The sequence below is a fragment of the Orycteropus afer genome, unplaced genomic scaffold (assembly GCF_000298275.1).
Source record: "Orycteropus afer afer isolate SDZICR_OR568_19922 unplaced genomic scaffold, OryAfe1.0 scaffold00027, whole genome shotgun sequence".
NCBI lineage: Eukaryota > Metazoa > Chordata > Mammalia > Tubulidentata > Orycteropodidae > Orycteropus > Orycteropus afer.
The window spans coordinates 2266280-2273386 of record NW_006921614.1 but is presented as its reverse complement, the minus strand read 5'-3'; positions in this window follow the sequence as shown (position 1 = coordinate 2273386).

Sequence of the window (7107 nt, the reverse complement as noted above, 5' to 3'; positions counted from 1 at the left end):
AGAGTTTCTGCTTGGGGTGATGAAAACATTTTGCAAGTAGATAGTGGTGATGGTTGCACAACATGTGAATGTAATTCCAAACCAAGCCAAATTCATTGCCCTCGGGTCAGATCTGAGTCACAGCAACCCCTCCTTGGGTTTCCAAGGTGGTATCACTACACAAGTAGATTGCTCAACCTTCCTTCCGAGGAGTGGCTGGTGGGTTTGAACTGCCAGCCTTCTGGTTAGCAGTCAAATGCCTTAGGCACTATGCCACCAGAGCTCCTGTGAATGTAATTAGTGCCCTTTAATTGCACACTAAAAACAGTTAAAATGATAAATTACTTGTTATACAAATTTTCCACAATAGAATAAAATAATGGAGTTTGCTTTTTTGGAGCCAGTGGGGATCTCATGCTTGAAGTCGGCAGGAGGGGAGATCTTGGGGAGGATGTGGGTCAAGAACTGAAGGGAAGAGAAGACAATTTCAAGATGAAAAAAATGATTAAAAACCATTTGCTCTTATAGAGAGCTCGGCAGAGCATCATGCATACTCAAGAACTTTGAACATGGGCTTGAGGAAGAGGCCTGGCCTCAGAGCTTTCGTAAGCAGTACGGGTCACAAGGAGATGGATGGCATGATTTGGAGATAAAGCTGTTTCTCCACTAAGCAGAACTACATCTCGAATCACTTGCAAACTCAGTAAACCTTAGTCCTTGTTGTAAAGATACCCGAGAAAGTTCTGCCTACTTCTTCTGTCTCCTACAATTTTATAAAAAAATTTTAATCTTCTCAAAATTGAGGAGTAGGCAGACACTGTAAGCTACATCCCTAATATCAACTTTCCCTTTCTTGTTTGCTAATAGAACCCTGATTTTGTTTAGGATGGCAATGTGTCCAGTTTTTGATGATGGAGTATGATTAACCCAAGCAATTGTAAGAATCTTGCTCCCCAAATTCTAAGCACTTTTGCAGGTAGGAGTGGTCATGTGACCTTGTTCTGGCCAAAGAGACAAGAGCACGTCTGAAACAGCAGCTCCTGATAAAAACAGATGTAATGACCTTACCCCTTCCAAGAGGGCAGTGGAGTGGTAGAATACTCACCTTGCATGCAGTAGACCCGGGTTTGATTACTGGCCAATGCAGAGCCTATGATGTTGGACAAGTTTCAGTGAGGCTTCCAGACTAAGAGAGACCAGGAAGGAAGACCTGGCAATCTACTTCTGAAAATCAGTCAATGAAAACCCAATGGATCAGAATGGTCTCGTGTGCAACTGATCATGGGGATGATACAAGACTGGGCTGTATTTCATCCCATTGTGCATGGGGTCCCAGTGAGTCAGGGCAGCCACCAACTCAATGGCAGCCACCAACAACTGCCCCTTTCCATTTTTTCTGTTCCTTGCTTTTCATGCATTGAACTGGGATGTATATGAAGCTGCCTCAGGTTACAAGTCAGCAGCATGATAGAGAGGAAAGATGGAAGAAGCCTGGGTCTTTCATTCATGACCCACAAATTACTGTGAACCTTCAACCTTTGTGTGTTTTGTTTTTTCAAGTCCAGCTCAGCTCTGCACTTTGGGCTGCATTGCAGGAGGAACTGTTTACTCTCCTCCAATTAATCCCATTATGTAAGTAGAAAGGGGCTGACTTACGCATGGACAGAAAGTGACATTAACTGGGAAAAATATCACCCCTGGAAACAAACCAACAGTATCTGGTGTTCTATGTTTCTTTGATTTAAAGGGCTTCTTGATCAGAGTAAAGTAGGCATGTGCCCTGCAGGTCTTATTTTTTTATTAATTTCCTGCCCACCACATGGAGATATATAAAGAATAAAGTACAGTAAGCTCTATAGAATATGCTTATAAATAATGGGTGTGATTATACATCTACATTGTATTCACATTAACAATAGTTTTCCTTACCTTGTAAGACCCAACCACCTTAGGTTCATCTAAGCCACAAAGTAGTGGCTTATCTCATAATTTAAGTTGTCCTTTTTCTTCTAAAGATTGTATGAGGAGTCATAAACAAGACAATTAATTTAACTGGACCCAGAAAAGGCATGCTGATCTGAAAACCAGGTGTCTCTAGCTCTTTGCTAAGATTTATTGCTTGGGATGTCAACTTGCTGGGGCTGAGCATTTCTGGGTAATTAGGATTCAGTTCATTGGCAATGGGCACTGCCCTCTCCTTGCAAAGCTCTCTGAAGAGTTGGAGCAGAAAATTCACCCCTCCCCACACACCTTTGCAACAATACCCTGGCAGATACTTTATGACATGTTGCCATGCTATAAAGCTCACATGCACTGTATTAAACAGTGGCCTGTGCTCCAAGCTACTGGGAAAAATTGTAAGTGTTGGAAGTTTAAGCTAAATAATATGCTTTTAATGAGATCATATGCATTGCAGATCAAAAGTATCACTAAAAGGTAAAAAGTTCAAAAAGCCCTTTCTGTGTACAGGGAGTTTGACCAAAGCAGCTTTTATGATGTTTCTGATGGAATTTTTAAAGTGTTTTTGAGTTTCTGATCCTAAATGTTGTACTTCAGCAGTTTTTTTTCCCCCTTACCTTTCATCACATGGAGATAGGAGTGGTTTGGTGGGAGGGTGAATTTATGAGCAAGGGAGTAACAGTGCTTTGTGATCTGTGGTGCTGAACATAGCAGGGTCTGGAAGTATTTGGGAATATTTGGATGGCTGGGCCAAGTGATAGCATCTTATCTCTTCAAAACACCAGGGGAAACCACACAATTCCTAGGAGAATTTAAGCTTTGTTGATACCACTTCTACTCCCTGAGATGTTCACAGAAATCTCAATTAGAATTATGTCTCTTTCCTGCTTAAAAGTCTTCAACAGCTTTCAGTTGCCATTAGAATATAATGTGTGTACTTCTTAGCATGGCGCTGAACCTGGTACATACTTCTATTCAGGTTCCTACAGTATTTTATTTGATAGATTTATTTAAATGACCATTACTGTCATTGACCATGAGTATATTGAATTCATCTTCATATCCCCAGTGTCTAGCACTCTGTTAACAGTTTACTGAGCAAATTACATGAACTCCTAAGTCATGTGTCATTTTTTAGGAGCATGAAAGATTTGCAAGCTCTATTCATCAATCTGACACATTTAAAAAGATAAATCCAATTCCGTCCTCTAAATTTTTTGATGCTAGGCTTTCCTCAATTAAAACAAAAAAGAACAGCTAGTTCTTGGGGGGAAATGACAACAGTAAAACTTGTTTAAAATAATCAGCAAACATAACCATTACTCTAATTAAAGTAACCAAAAATGATATATGTTGGTTGCCCAGCAGTCACTATTTTGTAGGGAGGCAAGTGGCAGTGTGTAATTTGCAACTATAAATGATTAAGAAGGTTGATTTTCATCCCCCCTGAAATTTAATTGACAGTTGCAAATTTAAAGCTGTACCATTGACATGTGCAGTATCTTCCTCTTTCTCCCTAGGAATCTAGAGTTTCTTTCCAAGTAGTCAGGAGCTCTGGTGGCATAGTGCCTAAGGCATTTGACCACTAACCAGAAGGCTGGCAGTTCAAACCCACCAACCACTCCTCGGAAGGAAGGTTAGGCAATCTACTTCTGTAGTGATACCACCTGGGAAACCCAAGGAAGGGTCGCTGTAAGTAGGATCTGACTTGATGGTAGTGCATTTGGTTGGGTCTCCAAGTAGTCAGGACAGGGATTGACCATACGAGTCAATTTCAGGGCTGCTAAAAATTCCATTTTATGAACTAATACATCAAATGGAATTTGAGCAATTTATCTAAATTTCCATTGGTAGTAATTTCCATTGGTGGTATGAAGTGGGGTTGGGATTGACCTCAATCTGCCTGACTGAGAGAGTTCCTAAAGGCATGAGCCTTAGGATCAGATAGAGTTTTTTTTTAAGTTTCTGTTAAAGTAGTGAAAAAGTTCAGAAACAGATAGTTGCAATGGTTGCACATTTTTTTTTTCTTCATTATTATTCTGGTTACCTAGTGCTGCTCTGACAAGAATATACCACAAATGGGATGGCCTTAACAAACAGGAGTTTATTCTCTTATAGTTTGGAGGCTTTAAGTCCAAGTTCAAAGTGCCAGGCTGTAGGGGCTGGGTGAAAGTCCCTCAACCTTGGGGTCCAGCTCTGCCTCCTGCTCCTGGCACACCGGAGCTAGAGGTGTTTCTTCACTCAGACAGCTGCTGAGGCTGAGAAGCCCAAGGTTGACAAGTAAAAAGGCACAGTCCCGATATTACCAAACCACATGGTAGGCCATTAACTTAAGTCCATTGTAAGTCCCAAGGTTGGCAGAGCATGATAGGCTGCTGAACAATGACACAGCTACATGCAGGGTCCAAGTGTGCCATAAGCTAGAGACCATTCCCAAAGCTGCTATTTATATACAGGAAGCAGACCACATACCAAAAGGCAACTATTCAGCTGCTCACAGTAGATTCCACCATGGAGTTGATTACCAGTCTCATCATGGGGAATACTACATCCAGCTGCCCAGTCACTCAACCAGGCCTAGCCAAGTTGACATACAACTTGAACTACCACAATTATGATTTGGGTGAAAGCTTATACAGCAAATTCATTTTACATTCAACAGTTCATACACATTTTGTTTTGTAACATTAATTGCAATCCCCACAATGTAACAGCTCTCTTCCCACTTTCTCCCTGTAGTTACCGTTTCCTTGCCTTCTTCTTTCCTATGCTTTCCTGCCCTCTGACCTTTCTCCCTGCACAAATGCTGCCATTCTGATCTTCTATGGCAATGTGTTGTAGTTGTTAGGTACTGTGGTAGTTCAGTTTGTGTGTCAACTTGGCTGGGCCTGGTTGAGTGGCTGGGCAGCTGGTGGGAGTTATTCCCTATGATGAGACTGGCAATCAACTCCATAGTGGTATTTACCACAAGCAGCTGAGTAGCTGCCTTTAGGATGTGGTCTGCTTCCTGTATATAAGGAGAAGCCTTGGGAATGGTCTCTAGCCTATGGTACGCTTGGACCCTGCATGTAGCTGTGTCGTTGCTCAGCAGCCTGCCATGCTTTGCCGACCTTGGGACTTACAATAGACTTAAGTTAATGGCCTGCTGTGTGGTTTGGTAACATCAGGACTGTGCCTTTTTATTTTTCAACCCTGGGTTTGTCAGCCTCAGCAGCCAGCAGCTGTCTGAGTGAAGAAAAGCCTCTAGCTCTAGTAGGCCAGGAGCAGGAGGCAGAGATAGACCCCAAGGCTGAGAGGCTTTCACCCAGCCCCTAGATCCTGGCACTTTGAACTTGGACTTAAAGCCTCCAAATTGTAAGAATAAATTCCTCTGTGTTAAGGCCATCCCATTTGTGGGGTATTTCTTGCCAGTCTCATCATGGGGGATAACTATCACCAGCTGCCCAGTCACTCAACCAGGTAGGTAACCAGAACAGGTACCATCAAGTTGACCCCAAGTCATAACAACCTTACATATGATATGAAACATTGAGCCATCTCACAATAGTGAATGTGTTTGAACCCATTGTTGCACCCACTGTGTAATTCCCTCTTGTTGAGGGTCTTTCTCTTTTTTGTTGACCCTCTAATTTACAAAGCATGATGTCCATTTCCTGGGATTGGTCCTTCCTGATAATATGTCCAAAGTAAGTGAGATGAAGTCTCACCATCTTTGCTTCTCAGGAACATTCTGACTGTATTCCCTCCAAGAAAGTTATGTTCACTCTGGCAGTCCATGGTATATTCAATATTCTTTGTTAACACCACAATTTAAAGGCAACTCTGGTGTTCTCTTTTAGTTTATTTATTTATGCTCTTCTTTTATCATTGTACAGCTTTTGAATGCATACAAAGCTGTTGAAAAGACCATGGCTTGGGTCTGGTGCTCCTTGTTGTTGTTGTTGTTATGTGCCGTCGAGTCGGCCCCGACTCATAGTGACCCCTCCTTGGGTTTCCGAGGCAGTATCACTACGGAAGTAGGATTGCCCAACCTTCCTTCCTTAGCTCGGGATAATATGAGGTACAAAGATACAGTCATTGAATTATATGGATAACAAATGTTGAAATTGCAAATATTTTGTTATTTTTTTTTTCCAGAAATTTAAAAGAATAAATAGAAAAATACAGATTTTATATGCTTTTTAAATCTATAGCTTTAATAAATTGGAATATTGGATGTAAAGCAAGGGGATTTTTTTAAAATATTTGCTTGTTTATTTGTTTTTTAAAATTTGATGCTCAGATTTGTTTGGGAAATATGGAAACAAGTAGAATTCGTAATCAGTAGAATCTGAATCCACTCAGGTGACCTAGTGGGGATCTACTTCTGATTCAGGGGTTCTCACAGTGTGGTTCCCACACCACAGCAGTAGCAGCATCAGTGGGAACATGCTAAAAAATGCAAATATGAAGGCCCCACCCCAGACCTAAAGACTGAGATTCTCTGGGGGTGGTCCCCAACAATCTGTGTTTTAATAGTCTTCCAGACAATTTTAGTGCTTATCAAAATTTGGGAAACATTGATCTAATTGATCATTTTAAATATGTACACAGTACAGACAGGGCTGTTATCAGTCATTTGAAGCTTACTGTAAATGAAGACTCTAGGGGCAAGCTCTACCTCTGGGAGGTAAGGAGGAATGGAAACAGGCTACTGGGAAGAGATGGAAGGCAGTTTGTGGAGTTAGGAAGGGAGGCAGTGTAACCAAGAATAATCTCTTCGGCTTCCCAATTTTGCCTCAGGCCAGCTTTGTCTATGTTAGCCCCTGCCCTTTTTTCCCCCTAAGAGGTAAATGTCAAATGTAGTTTACTTTGAAGATGACATAGGTTTTTTAACACCTCCAACAGCTAGAATCTTACTAGAGAATTACAATATTGTAATTTACCTCTTATAAGAAACTTCAGTTTTCCCAGATAGAATTTAATTGGCTAAATTTGAATTTCAGAAAGGAATTTTGCTGAAACAATTTCTTCTTCTTGGAAGGCAAATCTGATTGACTTTTTTTAAATGAAAAATTGCATTCCTTTAAGCTCCTTGTATCACTTAAAAGATGGAACACTGACTTATCAAAAAGCAGTGTGACCAGGGATTCCTGTGTTTTAAAAACTTAATGAAAGCCTGAAGTCTTA